We start from the raw sequence: 24,656 nt of genomic DNA, 5'->3' as shown, positions 1-24,656 counted from the left end.
CTTGGATTGTCCTAAAAACCAACCATTACAAAGTTCATGAATAGTACTCAAATTGGACCTCGAGTTTTCAACGTCAAATCGAAAGGTTTCTTACCTGAAATGGGTATGGGTGAGTTCGTAGGGTCCTCACGAGCACAATAGTGCCTTCAAAACCTTCGATTCGTGCTTGGAGGCTCGATGGTGAGTGTGTCTGTATGGTTCGAAAGGAGAGAGATACTGAGAGGGAAGAGAGAGACACGGGATAGGAGAGAGAGTGATAGGGAGTTGTGTGGTCCAAAAAAAAAACCACCATACAAAACTAAGAAGGATCTTAGTTCTAATCGGTTCCAAAGATCCCAAAATTAAACCAAATGTAAGTCACACCCCAAATAACATTCGAGGGTAATTCTATCATTTCACATTTCCCAATGAAAATCTCGAGACGGACTGTGACAATCTACCCTCCTTATAGAATTTCATCATCGAAATTCATAAAACCACTCACTCCACTTAATACTCATAAAACAACCTTGGATACATCTCTCTCATTCGATCTTCTGTCTCCCAAGTAGCTTATCATACGTCAAATCCGGATTAATCTCCCAAGGTTGAGGAGGAATCACATGTGAAGGATCTGAAGCATAATATCGAAGCATCGAGACAAGAAATACATTATGTACCTTAGATAACTCAGGAGGCAACTCCAATCTGTAAGCAACTTCACCAATCCTTTCAGCGATCTCATAAGGTCCTATGTACCTAGGACTTAGCTTGCCTTTCTTTCTAAACCGTACTACACCTCTCCAAGGTGACAATTTCAAGAATACCAAATTACCCACATCATATACTCGATCAGTAGCATGTCTATCTGCTAAACTCTTTTGTCGATCCTGGGCCGCCTTTAGGTTAGACTTAATCACCTGAACATTTTGAGTAGTGTCATCCACAATCTCTGGGCCCTCTAGCACTCTTTCGCCAACCTCTGACCAACACAATGGCGTACGACAAGCTCTACTATAAAGTGCCTCAAATGGTGACATACCAATGCTTGAATGAAAACTATTATTGTAGGCAAATTCCATCAAGTCTAGGCGATCATGCCAAGAATCACCAAACTGTAACACTGAAGATCTCAGCATATCCTCTAACGTCTGAATAGTCCTCTCTGATTGTCCATCTATTTGAGGATGATAAGCAGTGCTGTAAAGTAATTTCGTACCAAGAGCTTCCTGAAAAGCTATCCAAAACTTAGAAGTAAATCTTGGATCTCGATCAGAAATAATATTCACTGGAACTCCATGATACTTCACAATCTTCGTGATGAACAACTTAGCCAATTTATTCAGGGGATACTTTTCCCTCACTGGAATGAAGTGTGCTGACTTGGTAAGTCGATTTACAGTCACCCAAATGCCATCAAATCCATTCTGTGTACATGGAAGCTTATACATAAAATCCATAGTTATATTTTCCCATTTCCACTGAGGAACTGGAAGTGGTTGCTTCCGCCCAAAAGGTTTCTTTCTTTTAGCTTTGACTTGCTAACAAACAATACACCTACTTACATAATCTGCAATTTCCCTTTTCATACCCGGCCAATAATAAAACGGTCGAATGGTATGGTACATCTTAGTTCCTCCTGGATGCATCGCATAAGCCGAACAATGTGCTTCATCCAAAATTTCCTTCTTTAATTCCTCATTATTCGGCACATACATTTTGTTCTCTTGCATAAGCATGCCATCCGATTCCCGAATCCTAAGGTCTTTCTTTTTCCCTTCATTTCTCAATTGGATCATTTCTTGGATCTCTTCATCAACCATCTGAGCTTCAAGTACACGATCGACTAAAACTGGCTTGACTTGGAAACTAGCAAGAAAAGCTTATCTTCGTTCTTCGATCTCCAACTTTACTCCAGTGGCTCTCAAGTCTGCAAGAAGAGGAACACGGCAAGCATACAAAGCATTGAGTCAACCTTGAGGTTTCCTAGTCAGTGCATCGGCTACCACATTTACACGACCTGGATGATACTCAATAGTGCAGTCATAATCACTTAGTAACTCCATCCACCTTCGCTGACGAAGATTAAGATCATGTTGAGTAAAAAGATACTGAAGACTCTTATGATCTGTGAAGATCTTACATTTTTAACCATAGAGATAATGTCTCCAAATCTTCAAAGCAAAGACAATGGCTGCCAACTCAAGATCGTGAGTAGGATAATTCCTTTCATGAATCTTCAACTGTCGAGAAACATTGGCGATCACTCTATTATGCTGCATCAAAACACATCCCAAACCATTCAAAAAAGCATCACTGTAAATCTCAAAGTTACCACTATCATCAAGAAGTACCAATACTGGAGCATGAGTGAGGCAATATTTCAGCTGCTGGAAACTTTGCTCACAATTCTCGTCCCACTCAAACTTAACATCCTTCCTGGTTAACTTCGTTAGTGGCAAAGCAATCATGGAAAAATCTTGAACAAACCGTCAATAATAACCTGCTAGACCAAGAAAACTCCGCACCTCAGTGACCGTTCCCAATTCTCCACTGCTGCAATCTTTTGAGGATCTACTTGAATTCCTTGTGCCGATACTACATGTCCCAAAAATGCCACTTGATTCAACCAAAACTGGCATTTGCTAAACTTGGCATACAATTGATGCTCCCTCAATTTCTTTAATACCAAGTTAAGATGTCAAATATGATCTGCTTTCGACTTAGAGTATACCAGAATATCATCAATAAAAACAATGACAAACCTATCAAGATATTGCTGGAATACTTCATTCATTAGCCTCATGAAAGCTGCAGGTGCATTAGTCAATCCAAATGGCATCACCAAAAACTCATAATGTCCATAACGGGTCCTGAAAGCCGTTTTAGGTACATCTTCATCTTTAATCTTCAACTGATAATAGCCGGATCTCAAATCAATCTTAGAGAACACACATGCACCCTTGAGTTGATCAAACAAATCATCGATACGAGGCAATGGATAATGGTTTTTAATCGTTACCCGATTCAATTGCCTGTAATCAATACATAATCTCAAAGTTCCATCTTTCTTCCTTACAAACAATACTGGAGCTCCCCAAGGTGAAGTACTAGGTTGAATGAAACCTTTATCAGTTAATTCCAGTAACTAAATTTTCAACTCTCTCAATTCAGCTGGAGCCATTCTATATGGAGTCAAATATATAGGGTCTGTACCTGGAAGCAAATCAATAGAGAACTCCACATCTCTGTCTGGCGGCAATCCAGGCAAATCATCTGGGAATACATCAGGATAGTGTCTGACTACTCCAACTTCCTCCACACTGCTAGGAACAATATCATTTAACACCACATGTGCTAAGTATCCTTGACAACCTTTCGATAACAACTTCTTTGTTCTCATGACAGAAATAACACCATGTCTCACCCCACTTCTTTCACCCACAAAAGTAACCTCTGGTAGTCTAGGACGAAGAAAAGTAACTGATTTCCCGTAACAATCTATATGGGCACGATTATAATGCAACCAATCTGCCCCTAAAATCACATCAAAATCCACAATATCTAACGGGATAAGATTAGCTGGCATAACCACACCATCTACCATCACTGGACACCCTGGATAAACACTATCAACATAACATTTGTTCCCTATAGGCATAGCAAACTCTAAATCAAATCCTAGAGGTGTAGGGTGAGGTCGTGTCATTTGAGCAAATGTATGAGAAATCACATAATGGGTAGCACCACAATCAATCAAAACTCTAGCAAAGTGACCAAAAATATTTAACGTACCCATAATTAAGTCCGGATGATTCTGAGCATCTTGCAGTGAGATATGATTTTCACGTCCCTAGGCTTACTGTCGTCCTCCACGACCTCTATTACCTTGATTACCTCGTCCCTGAGAAATATGTCTCTATCCTGTCTGGCTAGACTTCCTAGACGGTCCTGCACTACTAGCGGCAACCTCTCCCTGTCGGGGCTAACCTCCCTGATACCACTAAGATCCACTAGCTGGTATGGAAGGATATGAAGTATAACCTCCAGAATCTTGGGAATACCCAGTCTGAAAATAAGGATCCTGAGAATACTGATATTCCCCGGAAGCATAGGGAACAGCATCACCCTGATAGTGGTAAGCACCACCACAACCCATCTGACCATAACTGCCTGATGCAAAGTTCTGCTGAATCGGTGCTGGAGGTGGCATAGCAGACTGCTGAGACCTCTGCTGACTCTGGGGACACTGAGCAGCTCTATGTCCCATCTGTCCACAAGTGTAGCAACCACCACCACTTCTCCTATACTCTCCATGATGTCTGAAATTACAACGGCGGCACAACAGAGCACCAGAACCACCAGCACCACCAAAGTCTCTCTGCCTTTGAAACCTGGGTCCACCAGTAAACCTTCCACCTCTCCTCGGGCCTGTGACACTAAATCCTCCGCTGGAAGAACTCGAGCTCGCTCAACTTCTCTTAAAATTCTGTGTCTTACGGGGTCCTTGAGTGGAGATACCTTTACCCCTATCATCTTTCTTCTGATTATCATTCTTATCTTCATTTTCCTCACTATTACTAGGAAGGTTGTCGGAATCCTCCATCCGAACCAAAATCTCAGAAAACTCATGATAAGTGGTGCAAGGAATCGCACTAGCAAATGTCCGCCATTTCCTCTTAGTTCCCAACTTAAAACGGCGAAGCATCCCTACCTGATTACCAGCTGTATCAGGATCATAGCGAGATAAGTCTGTAAACTTCCTGTAATACTCATGCGTCGACATATTCTTTTGCTTCAATTGAGTGAACTTCTGCTTCTTACGATCAATATACTCTGGAGGAACAAATCTTTTCTTAAAATTCTCTTTGAATACTTCCCAATCAACTGCCATCTCAGGTGACATAAACTGAGTTTGATTAACCCACCAAGCTGCTAGTTCTCGTCCTAAAAACCAAGTAGTGGTCTTAACCCATCTACTAGCAGGAAGATTCCCTTGACTCTGCATCACCTAAAAAGTCTTCTCAATATGGTCTAATCACTTTTCTACCCCTTTATGACCCTCATTACCCATGAAGCGGTCTAATTTTAGATTATACACAGTCTCCATGGGTGTTCTCTGAGGAGGAAAAGGACGGATTGCATTCTGAAAGGCATGGGCCATCGCTTCCCCTAATTGAGTTATATCAGGGAAATTAGGCTCAGAAGTACGACGTGATTCCCTACGAGGTGGCATAGTTTTGACAAAAGACATCAAAAGATCATTAGAGCAATAATACTTATACAGGACTGCAAACCTAGGCTCTAATACCAAACTGACACACCCCGATCCTAGAATCAAGGCGTGCTGGCCGTCACGTGGGCGTGACGTAACCAAAAGTGTGATGTGGAAGCAAAAGATAAGAGAAATACGAAGGAATAAAAAACCAACTACTAGTAATAATATCCAACTAGCATGCTAGAGTAAGTTTAAGTGTGAAACACACATATTCAGAGCATTAGTACTAGGTGCAATCAAGTAGGACCATAACTAAATTACAACACCCGAAGGTGAGTCCTACATTTATGTAGTCTGTCAGTACGCCGTGGAAATCCTCATGGGCCACCAACGCTGCTAACTAGAACCTGGAGGGGCACAAAACAAAATTGAGTGGGTCAGTAAAACAAAGCTTTTCGAAAACATTTCAATTTAACAACATTTCTAACCCCTCGTTGTAAAACTTATATACTTTCCCAGAAAATAACATAATATGCATATAATTCTTCAAATATCTCAAATCACCAATCTTTATCAAAAACCAGAAAGTATGCCATGCTATAAGCGTCAATCAGAATAAGGATGCAACATTATAACAGGTGAAATAAGGAATCAACCGGAGACCCTGCAGTTGGTCCTGTACGGTTAATTCTATAGCTCAATATCCAACCAACCTGAGTCACCACAGTGACCTGTACGGCTTCTCTCATCAACAGCTGTATAATAATCTAAAATCACCTACAAGTCAGAACCACTTCTCATGGTCTGTACGACATGTCGGAACCCTCTAATGGTCTCTACGACATGCACCTACTTGGATCCAAGGTGAGCGTGTGGTGTGGGGTGAATAATATAAGCACTAACACCAGGGGTGCAGGTTATGAGCTCTCAACACAATTCACATCATCAATAAACCATATGAACAATATAAACTCACCTGATACTCACATGTGCGTCCACAACACCATTTAACATATATATGCAACAATTACTAATTCAGATATTTCATAATATGCATGCATGGCATTTTAAAACATACTTTCCTTTAAATTCGATTTCTGGGAAAATCAATAGTATATAGGTAAATACAAAAAATAACTGCCCACTCACTGTTAAGTCGAAGGGTCGTAACCCCCGTGACGTCCTTGAATGGGCTCGTCCTCGGGATAGGTATCACCTATATGCGAAACAACTATAAAAATGTTATTTAAAGCACATAACTGACAATACGTAATAACTTCTCATACGATACTCAAATTGGGTATATGAATATACCACAGTGACCTACTCGACGTCACGGACGTTGAGGTATTTTTAGAAAAACTTTTCGATGATGCACGCGCCGGGATAGGCACAGGTCTACGCGCCCCCCACACGCGTCATCTCCTTCCTCCAGACGTCGGAAAAACTCGCCGGCGTCGGAAACTGGGCAGACCTGTAATCGTCATTTTCTCGCTCGATTCTCAACCATTTTCCATGAAATTTTCACCAAAACTTCACAAATTATAGCCTTTAAAAACTTCCAAATCCTTCGAAATCATGTCGGGAAATTTCACCAAAACTGGCCACCTTCAAACCTTGTGATCTCGACGTCCAAAACCTTCAAACGAACGTCCCCAAGCTTCATGAGAACCTCCTAAAGCTCACTATGAGCTTGGATTGTCCTAAAAACCAACCATTACAAAGTTTGTGAATAGTACTCAAATCGGACCTCGAGTTTTCAACGTGAAATCGAAAGGTTTCTTACCTGAAATGGGTATGGGTGAGTTCGTAGGGTCCTCATGAGCACAATGGTGCCTTAAAAAATTTTGATCCGTGCTTGGAGGCTTGATGGTGAGTGTGTCCGTACGGTTCAAAAGAAGAGAGTTACTGAGAGGGAAGAGAGAGACACGGGATAGGAGAGAGAGTGATAGGGAGTTGTGTGGTCCAAAAAAAAAACCACCAACCAAAACTAAGAAGGATCTTATTTCTAATTGGTTCCGAAGATCCCAAAATTAAACCAAACGTAAGTCACACCCCAAATAACGTTCGAGGGTAATTCTGTCATTTCACATTTCCTGATGAAAATCTCCGGACAGGCTGTGACAATTTTCCCACCCATCATTTTTTCCAAAATAACCCTAATAAATTTTTTTAAATAGCTCTAATATATCTTTAAATAATATTATAAATAAATAAATAAAAATAGAAAAAATGAAAGAAAATGCAAGACCTAAGACATGGACATTCATCATATCCTTCACACCTATCGCCGCCTTGCAAAGACCCCGGATCCCCGAACCACTCTTCTTCCTCCTTTTTGTCAAAGCTGCAGATCTCACACTCAAGTCTCTTTTTCCTCCATTTAAGTTTCTCACCTTCGTCTAGCACTTTCCTTCAACCTTTCCATCGATTCTAACTCAAATCTTTCCCAACCTCTTTCCACCAAAGATATCACACCTCACCCTCCATTATTTATTTATTATTTTAAATTATTTTTTGTTTTTTCAAAATTTTAGTACTTAATTAAATAGGGGTTTAAGATTCTTCTTTTAAAAGGATAAATATGTTATTAACATTTTCATTAAATAGTGGATGGGGGAAATAAGACACGAGGATAAGAATATCAGCATTCATATCCAACGATCAAGATTAATCTGATTAGATGGGAAATTAAAGAGAAATGAAGATATATACAGTTTTCATGTGGGCAGCCGAGGGAGAAGAATCAAGTATGGTATGCTATTCCGGCGAAGAGGCCGTGGAGATATTATTGGCAAAGAAAATCAGCAGCAGTACGGAAGCATTTCTTTTTCAATTTTATTTAATTTAATTTAATTTTATTTTTAAACTTCAAAGGGCAGTGTTTGTAACATCTCACATTGACCAACGGAGAGGGGGTGATGTGCCTTATATGTACATGCCCACCTCCATATGGCACGAAGTATTTTGGGAACTCACTAGCTTCGGGTTCCATCGGAACTCCGAAGTTAAGCGAGTTCGGGTGAGAGCATTCCTAGGATGGGTGACCCACTGAGAAGTTCTCATGTGAGTTCCCAAAAACAAAACCGTGAGGGCATGGCTAGAGCCCAAAACGGACAATATCGTGCTACGGCGGAACCGATCTGGGATGTGACAATGTTGGCTTAATTGAAAGATTTTTGTGAGAAGGGCTTTAATTCAACATTATTTACGTAAATATCAAAACTTAAAGTCAATGGTGATAATTTCACATACTGTAAATATATTACTTTAAATAAATAAAATTTGTGATAAAGACTTTAATTTAGCATCATTCACATATATATGTTAATAGAAGAAGGGCGATAAATTCACACCATTGATATTATGATAATATATAGTATATAGCATAGAATGATAATAAGGAAAAGTAAATATTAACTTGTTATACTTCCTTTGTCCTTTCTAAAGTGGTCATGCATAGAACCATAATCTTTGTAAGATCCTTTTAGTGTTTAGGAGGTAGCAGTAAAGTTTTCAACACGTTTTGGAGTCAAGAGTGGTGTCTGAGAAGTTGTCACGCCCCATGATCGGATCATATTTATATATATTTTTACTTCGAATTCACTCGTCTTTTCTTAGTTAGTTCCTTATATTTTTGAGCTATTTACGTTATTTTTGTGAAACATCATCATATTTATGTTTTGTAGAAAGAATAAAGAAAAGAAATGAAAAAAAATAAAAATAAAGAAAGCTAAAGAAAAGGGAATCCAAGAGAGGACTGACGTGGGAGAGAAGTGAGTCCACACGGGAGGGTGAAAAGAATAAAAGAAAGAAGGAGCTGGACACGTGAAGGAGTCAGAGCAGAAAAGAACGGTGAAAGAATCCAAGGGCAGCTGGAAAAAAGGGAATAAAAGAATGGAAAGCAAAGGCATACGGGGGAGAAATAATCAGGAAAGGAGGGATCCAAAGAAAGATATACGAAAGAAGAAGAAAAAGGAGAATCCAAGGCGTGAAAGGGATAGAGGCGGGAGACAAAGAAGACTTGGAAAAGTGGGAAAGAAAATAATAAGATAGAGAGGAGAAAGCAGCTCGCAGAGACGCAATTGGGGGGGAGAGATGGAGCTGCCTTTGGCAGCACGGGGTCAGAGAGGATAGAGAGACGTGAGGGAAGAATAAAATAGCAGCAGGAAGGAGAGATCAGGGGCAGCAGAAGTGAGGACGGTCAGAAGGTGAGAACGTGCAGAAAAGAAAGGAAATGTGAGGACTGACAGGGCGAAGCTCCAGTGCCTGGCAGCTAGTGACAGAAGCAGCAGATCATCTTCTTTCGGTTTAATCTTTCCAAACTTATATTTTATTTCTGTTTTAATAATGTGTAATTAAATTTATTTTGGCTAGAGGTTAATTCGAAACCATGAATATATTTGTAATATGAATTGATTACCTTCAGTTGTGATCTCTGAGTTGTGATTTAATTTGCTTAACTGCTTGATTGATAACTTATTTTTGTATGTCGATTAAGGATGCATACTTAATTTACATGCATGAATTTGATGCTAGAATATAAGTGAATTTCACCTAATCGTTATGAACTTATATTCACAAGTAGTGAAGGTTGCTATCCACAATCGTGTTAAGTAAATTCTTGGCAAGAGTATCATGCTTTTCATAGTTACGAATGCCTCGTCAATGCTTATAGTTTTCACAAAGTTTAATGATCTTTGATTGTATCTCTATTGTGCTTTTCACGTAGGGGACTTTTGAAGAATGTTTTGAATTGTTGTATGCGTTTTCCCGTCCAATTCAATAACTTAAGGAAAACTTGAAGATTAAAAAAGTGCTATTCACGGTTTATCTGAAGTGTTGAAATTCACAACTTATTGAAAGAACAACTGAAAATCAATTTAGGTTGCATATGTGTCATGTGTGGAGAAAAACCCTCTAGCTAGTCCGTCATTTATCCTTTCACCTTAATTTCATGTTTTTGTCAATTCTGTAATTTATTTAAGTTTAATTTACTTCTAGTCAAAACCAAACACTCTTCCATTATTAAATTATATTATTTAGTTAGTTTTCATTATTGTTAGTCTTTCAATTCGATTTCCGTCCATTTCAGTTCCTAGTGTTTAATTTGATTATTTTCATTATTTTGAGTCATCCTAAGTGTGTTTCGAGTTCTTAGAGTTTTTAGCCTAGTTTTGTGTCCTTGAGTCTTGTTTAATATTTTTAAATTAATTTAGAATAGATTAGCAATCCCTCCTAATCCCCGGCCTAGAACGATACCCTACTTACATCTATACTACAATTGTCAAAAAGAGGGTTTAATTTGTGTGTCAAGAAATTCTCACATCAAATTTTGGCGCCGTTGCCGGGGATTAGCAACTTTGCTAATCCCTTTATTTTTGTTTTTGTTTATGTTTATATTGGTGTTTGTGTATTTTACTTTTGATATTTGATTTATTTTTCTTTCTTTGATTTTAGGTACAAATGGAGCAAGACATGGCACTTGCGACCATTCAAGCTCAATTGGCACAGCTCACTGCTCAATTGACTCATAATGCCGAACGGACCACAATGCCAAGTGTCCCTACATTTGATGTGCCCTATGGGCAAGGATATCAAAGTCCTCAGTTTTCTGCAAATGAAGATATTTGGGGATATCAAGGCCATAACCAATCAAGGGGCAACATGTTTTCCAAAGCTTGCAATTTGGCTTGGAGAGATAATTCAGATTATATGTGGGATGAACCTCAACAATTTCAACAAGGTGGATATTGGCAGCAAGACGAGTTCTATTCAAGACCTATGCAGCCACCACAGCATCCCCCATAACAATTCCAATCAAATCAAAGTATGCCCGTGAATTATAATGAAATTCTTGAAGGACTAATTTCTGTGGCGCAGGGTTTACGAAAAGATGAACAATTGCCGCCATCGGAAGAGTTCTATCAGTGGCCATATGAACCGTCACAGCGACCACAACAATCAACCCAATTCAATTCAGGTACATCTTTGGATAATGATACACTTAATAAGTTACTCACCTCTTTGAATCAGGGAGTAGAAAATCAAAACCAGGAGATGCAAGACCGAGTCAAAAGAGTGGACGAATTGGAGATGCAAGTTGGGCAGATTGTGGAATTCATGGCACAGATTCGAGATCAAAGCGAACTTTCCAACTCAAACATTGCAAATTCAAAGGCAGAAGTTGAAATCGATGAAGCCATCACTTTGGAAGGTGACATGAAGGATGAAGCTGTCCCAGAACCATCCAAACACAGCCCGAACTTGGATGAATTGCTGCTGCAAGCAGAAGAGGAGGAGGACGACCTGGGCAGTTTAGAAGAATTCTTGCTGCAAGCTCCTCAAATCCCTATGTCATCCAACTCAGGTGAGGAAGTTCTAAATTCACTTCATTCTAACATTATTCCACCAAATGTCCTTTGTCCTTGCAGGTTTTTGATTCCAAATTTCAAAGAGAGTGAAAAAGACATTGTGGAAGCTCTTCCAAAGGTGCAAAGTGATATCCTAATTCTTGGTGCACCAAAACAAATTCCCGATGGTATTGAAATGTTCAAAGAACCTTGCACACCAAGAAAAAGGATTCAAGAGAATGAAGTGGTTGAAGCATATCAAGAATACATCCAAGGGGCTGTGCATGAGACAATCAAGCCCAAAGCAGTTGAGTTTGATGGCCCGGGACAAGCCACAACCATCATAGTAAACCTGGCCAAGTTTAAAATCCCCGAAATGTTCAAAGATGTGGTGTTTGTCATTGAGTTTGTGTCGGAAAAAGAAAGTAAGCCATCTTCTCCAATTTTAATTTTTATTTATACTAACATTTTTCTGATTTTGATGATTCAGGCACCCACTCTTGAATTTAAACCATTGCCGAATCATTTCAAGTATCACCTCCCATTAAAAGATAAATTCCATGCTTTGGAGCCGAGGGGAGTTTAAAGGAAAGATTCGTCCGGCTAAAGACGTTAAATCAAGCGCTTCTTGGGAGGCAACCCAAGCATTCAACGAAGGGAGACTTTGGAATAGCTAACCAAATCAGATTTGCATTCTTACACCCTTATCTTTACTGCTTTCATTTTGTTTTGTTTAGTTAGTTGTGTTATTTGGTTGATTTCTGTGAGTTTGTGTTATTTAGTTTAAGTGTGGGGGAAGGTTAAACAAAGTCTTTTTACATTGATTTACATATTTTACATTGATAAAAAAAACGAAAAAAAAAAAAAAAAAAAAAAACAAAACACACCTAAAAAAAAAAAAAAAAAAACACATAAAAGTAAAAATATTTTACAATGATGTGTAAACTAACAGCATTCATTGGTCAGGTGGTGCTTCAGTGGTCGGCGGTGCTTCAACAGTCGGCGGGGCCACAGAAGGAGGAGGCAACAGAGGTTGATCAGTTGGAGCTTCACTACGCGATGCCGCTCCAGAAGACGAAGGCAGATGCGGTTGGAACAAACCCACAAACCTTCGGTGATCAAGTAAAATCTGACCATCATTTTCCTGCAGCTGGTCAATTTTCCTCTTCATGTTTGTGGCATAACTGTGTGCAAGCTTATGCAATTGTTTATTTTCATGCTTGAGTCCTCTAATCTCCTCTTTGAGACTCTGTATTTCAGCCACCAACGATTCAACGTGACGGGTTCGGGCAAATAGGCGTTGGGCCATGTTGGACACGGAACCGGCACACTGCACACTAAGAGCCAGAGACTCCTTAACCGCCAATTCATCAGATCGTCTAGCGAGCAGTCTGTTATCTCTGGGGGTGACAAGGTTCCGGGCCACCACCGCAGCTATCATATCATTTTTCATCACCGAATCCCCCACGGTAAGGGGACCGGTAGGGGATATGAAAGATGGGCGCCATATGTTGTCTGGTGAAGGCGGAGCTGCCTCTTCACCAATGTTCAAGTCAAAACGACGATCGGAAGGGCCAGACATTTTCTGAAGGTGGTGAAGAAAGAAGAGAGTAGGACTTATCAAGATTAAACAAGTGCAAGAAGGGAGTGTTTACAGGAGGGAGCTCAAGTGTGTTGTGGAACAAAATTAGCGCCTCTATAAAAAGAAGAAATCAAAGAGGCGCTCCTCAGAAATCGATGAAGCGTCCTCTCGCGAATCGAAGAGTCGGGGCTCCTTTCTCAAAAGCCGGATTCTTTTCTCAAAAAAGGCGTTTCATTTCTCAAAAAAATGGGCTTGCTCAGAAACCACGAGCCGAACCCCGGATTTCAAAAGATCAATTTGTCCAGACGTGTCGTCACTCGTCACATGTAACTGGCAGCTTTGCGGAAATTACGGGCAGCTTTGTCAGAAAGCGCGTAATTTGTACTATTCATCCATCCACCGGCTGCCGACAATGAGTGAGAGAATAGTTCCGGTTGTGAAGAAAAGTCCTATAAGTATTTACCTTCGCCTTCCACAGCAAAGGCACACCCTCTCAGCACTTCTTCATCTCCGAGAATGCATTCCCAAAGAACCCTCTCGAGTCACACTGTATTCCTCATTCCCTGGGATACCCCTGCAAACAACCCATCCAGAGCAAAAGTATTTCATATCATAAAGGTTGAAAGCAAGAGTATCTCATATCATGCATTCTCCATGTCCTTTTCCTTGTCTTTGTTCTAACCTGCAGGACATGGAGAAATTGCTCTCGAGTACTCGTCTTCCACTGCTGATGTACTTCCAAAGAAGCTGCCACATCTACCTGAAGAACAGATAAGGCAAGCGAAAATGATACCAGCAGCATGTGGAGACAACGTACAGAAGAAACAAGCAGAGAAGAATGCAGCTTGCACAATCATCCCAGCGGAAGGAGTCCGAGCTGAAGAACTAGAGAAGCTGCCACATCTGCTTGGAGAACAAATAAGGAACTACAACATCACCAAAGAGCAAAGCTTCGCCGTACAATATCATCAAATCATCACTTGCAAGTAAAAAGCTAAGTGTCACCCCGTTGAAGAGGAAAGCTGTGGAAAGTCAACAAACACGACCAATGATTACTTATTAGTTCTATTCATTGTCTTTTATCGTGATTTTCAATTTTTCGTTTGCAATTTTTTTTATTTATTTTTTATTATTATTTTATTTTCTTGCATTACTTAACTGAATTATTTCTTTTCTTTGCAGGAACTTTTGGTTATTTCCACCCTTGAAGTTGATTGCAGAATTTTAGCTTGGGGGTCATCGCTTGATTTTACTGCAAATTAGGGAAGTTTTCAGTCCAATTGCTTTATTTTGTTTCTTATTATTTATTTATTTTATTTTATTTTTATTTGCGTTATAGTGTTTTCTGACATTGGGGACAATGTCAAGTTTAAGTGTGGGGGTAGAAATCTCTAGAATTTCATTTGTTTCTGTGTTGTTGCTTTTTGTTTTCTTTAAAAATAAAAAATAAAAAAAATCGGAAAATTTAAAAATCCAAAAATATTGTCTTGTTTCCCTTATTGTTTTGAATTAGATTTTTGTTAGTTTCCCGACCCAATGATATAATTGGATCAAATTCGAACCACGATCATCAAGAACTTAGTTAACATGTGTTTTGTGAAATTCCTAATTCTCTTGTTAGTTTTGTACATGTTTGATCATCTTTGAAAAACCAAATGCACATAGCCTTGTTAATGTGAAACTAAAGTATGACTTAAAGCTTCATATGTGAATTTAGTGACCATATACATCCTATGTGAGTTTTTGAGCCTATTGAAAGTGTGTGCATTTTTCATACACTCCTATTCTTTTATGTGTGATGAACTTATGTGAGATACATCTCTAGAACTTGCGTAACGATCTTTCGAAATGTTTGTCATTGATTGCATGAACTTGGAAATGATAGAGGCATTAGGTTTACCACTATGGCCCAAATAACCATGTTTCCCAAAGAAAAATGATATCATTAGATTGCCAATTTGAGCCGTATTTGTTGAGCCTTTGATTTCTCATCACCAGATATGTCTACCCTTATACCTGAAACATTTTTCCTTACCCTTTCCAAGCGAGCAATGCAAGATTGTCTTATGAGAAATATTTGTGAAGTACTTTGAAGGTGTTTGGCAAAAGAATAAGTGTGGGGGTATTTCATGTTTGTATATAAAAAAATAAAAAAATAAAAAAATAAAAAAGAAAAGAAAAGAAAAAGAAAGATTGTATACAAAGAAAATAAAAAGTTTTCAAGTTTCAGTTAAGGGTGTGATTGGAGGTATCAGAAGAATCGTTGGAGAGCTTGAGTTCTTATAAATCTAAACAAAAGAATTGCTTGCAATGTAGCTTGGAACTTATGTTTTCCTATTCTTTCGTTTCAATAACCTTATCCCTAAACCTCATTACATCCAATAAAAGTCCTCTTGATTTAAGTTTTGCAATTATGAATGTGGAGATGAGATCTTTATGCAAGCTTATGGTAGAAATTTCACATTTGATTCTTTGAGCGAAACACATTTAAACTAAACACATGTGTGATTGAGTGCATATCCCGTGAGAAGGTCGCTAGTTTGCATATGATGATTTTAAAAATAAAAACTTGAAATTGCATTAGCATGGCTATCTCACACACTACACTTCAAGGATGATTTAAAGATTACTGCTAATATTTGAATAAGGAAGATGAACTTGGATTAGTTCCTTGATGCTAGCTATGATTCTTGATGATTTGTTTTCTTAAATGAATTTCTATGAGGGTCACATAGAAGGAAGCTAATGTTTTTCTTGTTACTTCTTGTTCTTATTTTCTTTGTTTTGCTCGAGGACTAGCAAAAGTTAAGTGTGGGGGTATTTGATCGGATCATATTTATATATATTTTTACTTCGAATTCACTTGTCTTTTCTTAGTTAGTTCCTTATATTTTTGAGCTATTTACGTTATTTTTGTGAAACATCATCATATTTATGTTTTGTAGAAAGAATAAAGAAAAGAAATGAAAAAAAATAAAAATAAAGAAAGCTAAAGAAAAGGGAATCCAAGAGAGGACTGACGTGGGAGAGAAGTGAGTCCACACGGGAGGGTGAAAAGAATAAAAGAAAGAAGGAGCTGGACACGTGAAGGAGTCAGAGCAGAAAAGAACGGTGAAAGAATCCAAGGGCAGCTGGAAAAAAGGGAATAAAAGAATGGAAAGCAAAGGCATACGGGGGAGAAATAATCAGGAAAGGAGGGATCCAAAGAAAGATATACGAAAGAAGAAGAAAAAGGAGAATCCAAGGCGTGAAAGGGATAGAGGCGGGAGACAGAGAAGACTTGGAAAAGTGGGAAAGAAAATAATAAGATAGAGAGGAGAAAGCAGCTCGCAGAGACGCAATTGGGGGGGAGAGATGGAGCTGCCTTTGGCAGCATGGGGTCAGAGAGGATAGAGAGACGTGAGGGAAGAATAAAATAGCAGCAGGAAGGAGAGATCAGGGGCAGCAGAAGTGAGGACGGTCAGAAGGTGAGAACGTGCAGAAAAGAAAGGAAATGTGAGGACTGACAGGGCGAAGCTCCAGTGCCTGGCAGCTAGTGACAGAAGCAGCAGATCATCTTCTTTCGGTTTAATCTTTCCAAACTTATATTTTATTTCTGTTTTAATAATGTGTAATTAAATTTATTTTGGCTAGAGGTTAATTCGAAACCATGAATATATTTGTAATATGAATTGATTACCTTCAGTTGTGATCTCTGAGTTGTGATTTAATTTGCTTAACTGCTTGATGCGAAATATATAAGCACACAAATTTAACCCTCTTTTTGACAATTGTAGTATAGATGTAAGTAGGGATCGTTCTAAACCGGGGATTAGGAGGGATTGCTAAATCACTTGAAAACTAATTTAAAAACATAAAAACAAAGTTAAAAATGTAAACAAAAGATTTTAAAACAAGAAAGTAAAAGGGGGATTTGAGTTTGGTGAAGTTGAAAGTAAAAACGAATAAACTAAAAACTTAAATAGATTTTAAACAAATTTGGGTTGAATGGATAATGGAAGGCTAGCTAAGGGGTTCTTCTCCACACATGTCTTGCTTGCATACAAAATGATTTCCAATTGCATTTCAATAACTTATTAATTCTCAACGCCCCAAATTAACCGTGAATTGCACTAATTAACCCTCAGTTTTTCCACAAGTTATTGGGTTGGATGATTGCATACGACAACCCAAAACATTCCCTACAAGTTCCCTACATGAATTGCATAATAGAGATACAAGCAAGAATCATTAAGTTCTATGAAAAACATAAGCATTGACGAGGCACTCGTTACTATGATTTGCATGAAACTTATGCCAAGGATTTACTTAACACAATCGTGACTAGCGACTTTTACTACTCATGAATATAAGTTCATAACGATTATGTGAAATTCCCTTATACTCTAGCATCATATTTATGCATGCAAACTAAGTATGCATCCCTAATCAACATACATAAACATGTTATCAATCAAATAGATAAGTAAATCGAATTCATAACTTATGAAACGCAATTAAAAGTAATCAAATCATATTGCAAGCATTAACATGGTTTCAAATCCCCCCCTAGCCAAGGGGGGTTTAGTTCCTCATTATTACAAAACAAAGATAAACAAATTTAAACATTGAAAAACAAAGGAAAGAAAGCACCTAAACGTTCCAACGATCCATGTTGGATAGCAAGTGCGTCTAAGGACTTTTCTCCTTCTCTTTGCCGCAACAACAAGGTTGGAATGATGTTGAAGGGTTGGTTATTTGGAGGAATGGATGGGAAGGGGTTTAGATATGTAGGAGAGGCAAGGAAAGGCTTGGAGAATGGTTAATTTCTGGATTATTTGAATGAGGTTGATGCCATGGTATTTATAGGAAGAGGATGGACTTGTTTAACACAAAATGTTGGTGGAATTGAGTAGGTGAGCATGGCAAAGAGTGGGAATTGTTGGTGGGTTAGGTATTGAGTCATCCACTCACATGTCATGGTTAGCTAAGCATTGCATCATCCACTCACATGTCATGGTGAGCTAAGCATTGCATCATCCACTCACATGTCATGGTGAGTTAAGCATTGCATCATTACTCAAATTTCTGGTGGAGGTGGAAGTAAAAGCCACGACATTGATGTGTTTTGAGTGAAGTTTTGGCCAATCCTTCTAGAAATTTATCCCTTCTTGCAACTTGTATTTGTTTCACCAGATTTTTAGCATGTTCTTAGCCTCTTTTGTCTTCAAATTCGTCCATCCATCTTGCTCATATCATATGTAATCCATTCCAAGCTCAAAACTGCTCCAAAATGCACCAAAATGCACTTTCTTGCTACCTTAGCCCTTTGGACCTACAAACACACGAAAATGGCTTAAAGTACTAAAATAACTAAGAACTAATAACGTAAATGCAAGAAAACTAGTTAACTAAGTCGCATAAATATGCGTCTATCACTGCTTGATTGATAACTTATTTTTGTATGTCGATTAAGGATGCATACTTAATTTACATGCATGAATTTGATGCTAGAATATAAGTGAATTTCACCTAATCGTTATGAACTTATATTCACAAGTAGTGAAGGTTGCTATCCACAATCGTGTTAAGTAAATTCTTGGCAAGAGTATCATGCTTTTCATAGTTACGAATGCCTCGTCAATGCTTATAGTTTTCACAAAGTTTAATGATCTTTGATTGTATCTCTATTGTGCTTTTCACGTAGGGGACTTTTGAAGAATGTTTTGAATTGTTGTATGCGTTTTCCCGTCCAATTCAATAACTTAAGGAAAACTTGAAGATTAAAAAAGTGCTATTCACGGTTAATCTGAAGTGTTGAAATTCACAACTTATTGAAAGAACAACTGAAAATCAATTTAGGTTGCATATGTGTCATGTGTGGAGAAAAACCCTCTAGCGAGTCCGTCATTTATCCTTTCACCTTAATTTCATGTTTTTGTCAATTCTGTAATTTATTTAAGTTTAATTTACTTCTAGTCAAAACCAAACACCCTTCCATTATTAAATTATATTATTTAGTTAGTTTTCATTATTGTTAGTCTTTCAATTCGATTTCCGTCCATTTCAGTTCCTAGTGTTTAATTTGATTATTTTCATTATTTTGAGTCATCCTAAGTGTGTTTCGAGTTATTAGAGTTTTTAGCCTAGTTTTGTGTCCTTGAGTCTTGTTTAATATTTTTAAATTAATTTAGAATAGATTAGCAATCCCTCCTAATCCCCGGCCTAGAACGATACCCTACTTACATCTATACTACAATTGTAAAAAAGAGGGTTTAATTTGTGTGTCAAGAAATTCTCACATCACCCCAGACCCGGGGTCAATAGGAAAAATCTCGAACCTGAATCTGGCGCGCGAGCTAACAAACTAAATAATTAAAGTAAAACTGAAACGGGTTGGAAAATAAAATTCTTCTTATTTAAAATAACTCAATTCAAAAGTCATTTGGTTGACTATAATGCTGTACAAAATAGTTTCGTATATAGCAAACATGTATAGTGCTTATTCAAAAGCCTTTTGCCTTCAAAACCATTCAAGTAATATATATAAATAAACTGTACATAAAACCATTTACTAGCATGCTTATTCATTTAACAATAGACATACATCCATACATATACATATATATGCAGTACATGCTTCGACTCTTCTCTTTGCAATAGAGCACCATCCAAGTCTCCTAAAGTTAGTTGCCTTTCCAAATAGGAATCAATATGGTATTGTTATGTAACATGCGAAATACAGAACATAAGAGGCTATCACTAAAGAACAACATGAATAGAAAGACTTTTCTATAAAACTAAATCAGCAGTATGAACGAATTCAAATACATATGCATAACGATGCCCAGTAGCCCCTTTTTAGTTTAGATACAAACATTTATAATTTATTAATAACATACAGAGATATGAGACAAATAACTAAGACGAAAACCTGAAAGGAAAACTCTTTAAACTTGACAGAGAGTAGACCCCGATAGAAAACGTTTCATCTAGCCAGTGAAGAAAACCGAAGCAAGAACATTGTATTTATAGGAGAGGGAAGTCGGCACAGAGGAAGGTGAGATCAGACCAAGCAAACTTACACCACCTAAAAGCTATCGATAGGAATGATGTAAAAGCCCTTTAATTGGCTATGATTTTGGTCCAATTAGAATAGAACGAACAGCTTAATAAAATAATGTAAAAGGAAAAAAAATGAATAATATGAATATATAGTTCAAATATGTATACTGAACTTATTTGATTCAAAATAATAGTAAATTAGAGTATAGAAAAATGAAATAAAGGAATTAACGATTAAATAAGAAGTAATACAAAACTTTATGAAACTAATAAGTATATACAACACATAATTATATATAATTATTTTTGAAAATACAGGTCTCACAATCTACCCTCCTTAAAAGAAATTTCGTCCTCGAAATTTGTTAGACCTTACTCAATAAACAATATATAATAGTAGTTGAAGAAAGCTAAGAGAATATCCAACCAGAGTAGTTGCATAGAGATTACCCTTCCATTTCAAGTGGATTGCAATTCTCTATGTATTTTGCCTTCCAACTCTAGAAATTATTCCCTTTACATATAGTTTTAACATTGTACAGTCCACTGAATAGTAAAACGGATATATGCCAAAAAATAAGTTTTCTTTTCAAGCAACAATAAAATTGAACATAACCCTTCCATTAAAAACATAAGGGCCATATCTTTTTCTTTTTCAAAACGAGCGGATGAAAGTTTTGAAATGAAACACAAAATTTGCATTTGGAGCGAAATCATTTTCTTCTGTACTAACAAAATGATTTTTAAAAACCATTTACCCACACAATTATCAGGAAACCAAAAGCTCAATCCCAAAGCTCAACTCACAATCCCAACACTAGTTGCCTCTAATATCAATCTCAAGAAAAACACTAGTAATTAACAAGCGGTCTAACCTAACCTCAACACCACTAATTGGATTTGAGTGAATCCATTTCCTTGATCTAAATGTAGTTTCCAAACGAAATAGTACTTCAAGTAGTATCCCTAATGGCTGCCTAGTATAACAGCATTCATAAATGTGACCCATCACTTAGCTCCACTATTTAATTCTTTTATTCTCACCACACGACATTCGTGACTTCGTTTTACTCATCATATAGCCTGAAGCTATATAGGAATGAGGATCAGTAGTCTCATCACACAACCGTAAGTCATGTAGGAATGAAGTTCTTTGTCAAATTCATCACATAGCCCATAGCTATGTAGGAATGAAATTTATCAAACTTATCACACAACCAATAATTGTGTAGGAATAAAGTTCAATAGATTCATCACACAACCAGAAGTTGTGTAGGAATGAAATATAATATACTCATCACACAATTCAAAATTGTGTAGGAATGACATTTAAGTAGTTCATCATACAATCCCAGTTGTATAGGAATGAATCACCATGTATATAATACCAACTCGTGTAGGAATGAGAATGTCACTTAACCATTACCTTTATGAGTAGGAGTGAGTCACGTGTGAGTTGGATTCCTCTTCGTAACATAATCGAACTAATAAATACTCAGTAAATCCAAACCTTAATTTTAAACTCCTGTCTAAGAGGGTCTCTTACATCAAAGTTCTAAGACATCCCCCATCTTATAAATTTAGGACGGTTCCCAACTAATTATTTTCTGAAAGAAATGTGGTGTTTGCAAAACTATGCAAGCATAGAAATACTCCTAAGTCATCTAATGGACCCTAACAGAAACTTGTGCTCCAATCACCGCCATAGAATTAATCCATGAAAATTCAATGAATAACATGGATCACATGTGAATTTGTTTCTTCTCCGAAACTTTATGGAATAAATGACTACTTCTAGTAGTCAAAACTTTGACTTTGAACCTACATTTAAGAGAGTCACTTGTATCTCAGACAACCTTTAACTCTTAATTCTAAGACAATCTTCAACCAAAAATTTCAAGATAGTCCATCTCATAGGAGAGGTGATGTTTGCGAACCAAGCAAACAGATTAGTACGAGTATTCATACTCTCTATCTCAAGATATGGTTTAATTGGTAACCACCACCCTAGGATTCATGAGATCATTGAACACCATGCACTACCTAAAGACTGGTGATTGGTAATCTCGTCCTCCAGCTAATTGGTTGAATCCCAACGAACTAACATAACGGAAACAATGGTAATCAACCAGTGAAATGAAGTACAGCACTCAATTCAAAAGTGATTTTGGTTAATCTAAAACAACATACTCATAACAAAAGGAACATTACTATATAAATGCCTCTAATGAAACACATGTATATATACGTACATGCTTATGTATGTATATCCAACATATATAATCATTTCCAGCACTAAATACATGCTTTACTTCATATATAATTGAAACCATATATAGCATAAAGGTATGTAGCTTGATAACTAACATGGAAGCTCACAAATCCATGACAGATAAACCATTATATAAAATTAAAAACAACATGATGGATAGACATGAAAATAGCTATAGAAAATATAACGGAAAACTGGGGATATGTCATAAACTTATCAAGGTATTATGTCAAAATATATTTTCTTTTTAAAATGAATCGGTAGATCAACTGATATCACACAGCCCTTTCAGCTTTCGTATGAAAACGGCCAACACAAATATGCAGTGCATAAAACCAAATGGATTAAGATGTGGAAAGAAACATTTGTACAAATTAAGTTGTCAATCACAATACTGCATAACATTAACAACATATTAAAGAAAGTCATAGTATAGCCACTAACAAAATACAGGGAATATGAAAATAATTACCAAAGCTTTGTGAGCTACAGGCTTACGACATATGTATTCGTGATTGTTTCATGATTTAGACGCCATAGATTTTGATGAAACCTCTCTCTCTGTTTCTGAGTTTAGTTTGCAGCTGAAACCCTGGTCTTTATTTATACTAGGGGAAATGCGAGAGTGGAATGGATAGACTTACCAGAACGGAATAAGATCTTTCCTACAAAGAGCAACGTGTAAAGCCAGATGGCTTTGGATTTAGTGGTGTGACACCTATTCCACCTTGTGGCAAACCCATTCCAGCTTCCAACTTGATTAGCACGAACTCAAGCTAATAGATAGCTTACTCACTCATTTGAATGCAGTAGGGGTCAACTACTTAAGTAGGTAGAATATCACGCATATTGCCAGCTTTTGCTTTTACAATCATCTCAACATTTCAATTCAATTCTAAACGTCTATCAGTCGGCAGTTAGGAAAACTATAGAATAGTTGGACACACGGGTGAAGAAAACACTAACAAATTAAAGATTTTTTTTAATACGGGTCTTCCACTTCTACTGAGTATTTGATGCGAAATATATAACCATACAAATTAAACCCTCTTTTTATCAATTGTAGCAAAGTATGTAAGTAGAGATTGTTCTAGGCCGGGGATTAGGAGGGATTGCTCAATCACTTGAAAACTGACTCAACACGTAAAAGCAAAGTTTAAAACACTAAACTAGACTCAAAGAATGCAAAACTAAACTCTAAAACACTAAAACAAACCAAAAGACTCAAAACAGCTCAGAAACACTCAAAACTGCCTTAAAAACACTTTCTGGGCAGTTTTGAACACAAAACACAATTTGGACGAAATAGGTTGTAACTTGACCCAAGACACTTAAAAACATAAACTAAATTGACTTCTAACTAAGATGACTCAACAAAATAAAGGGGGATTGATTTTAGACGAATTTAAAAACAAAACAGAAACTTTGTAAATTGAACAGATTCCAAAACGAATTTGATAAAAGTGAATGGATGGGAAGCTAGCTGAGGGGTTCTTCTCCACACATGTCACACTTGCATACAAAACGATTTCCAATTGCTTCTCAATAAACCATGAATTCCCAACACCCCAAGTTAATTAGGTACGCTTAAATTAACTTTCAAATTTCCCTTTAGTCATTGAATTGAATGGAAATAGCGCATCACAATCAAATTATTCCTTGAAAGTTACCTACATGAAAGCGCATAATAGATAAACAATCAAAGATCATTAAGTTCTATGGAAATCATAAGCATTGGCGAGGCACTTGTTACAATGAAAGAGCATGAAACTTATGCCAAGAATTTACTTCACACGATTGTGATCAACAACCTTTACTACTTGTAAATATAAGTTCATAACGATTAGGTGAAAATCCCTTATATCCTAGCATTAAACTTATGCATGAAAATTAAGCGTGCACTCTCAACTAACACACACAAATCAGTTTTAATTCATGTAGATAAGCAAATTGAATTCACAACTTATGAAACGTAATTAGAAGTAATCAAATCATATAGCAAGCATAAACATGGTTTCGAATCCCCCCCTAGCCAAGGGGGGGTTTGGTTCCTCATATGCACAAAACAAAGATAAATAAGTTTAAACATTGAAATCCAAAGAAAGAAAACACCTAGATACTCCAACTTGGACAACAAGTGCATCCACGAAGTTCCTTCCTTTCTCCTTGCTGCGGCACAAACGTTGTGGACAGGTTTGGGGTTATGAA

The 24,656-nt window shown here is 37.4% G+C and overlaps 1 long non-coding RNA gene across 1 annotated transcript; it reads right to left on the bottom strand.

The window, feature by feature from the left end:
- Positions 1–17,628: 17,628 nt before the first annotated feature.
- Positions 17,629–23,074, bottom strand: LOC139197030 (uncharacterized). Its single transcript, XR_011581996.1, has 2 exons — positions 22,921–23,074; positions 17,629–18,446 (listed from the first exon to the last, which is right to left on the bottom strand). It is a non-coding gene; the product is annotated as an uncharacterized lncRNA (long non-coding RNA).
- Between the last annotated feature and the right edge of the window lie 1,582 nt (positions 23,075–24,656).

Source organism: Malus domestica, chromosome 06 (genome assembly GCF_042453785.1).
Source record: "Malus domestica chromosome 06, GDT2T_hap1".
Taxonomy (NCBI): domain Eukaryota; kingdom Viridiplantae; phylum Streptophyta; class Magnoliopsida; order Rosales; family Rosaceae; genus Malus; species Malus domestica.
This window is presented reverse-complemented; position numbering and strand designations above follow the sequence as displayed.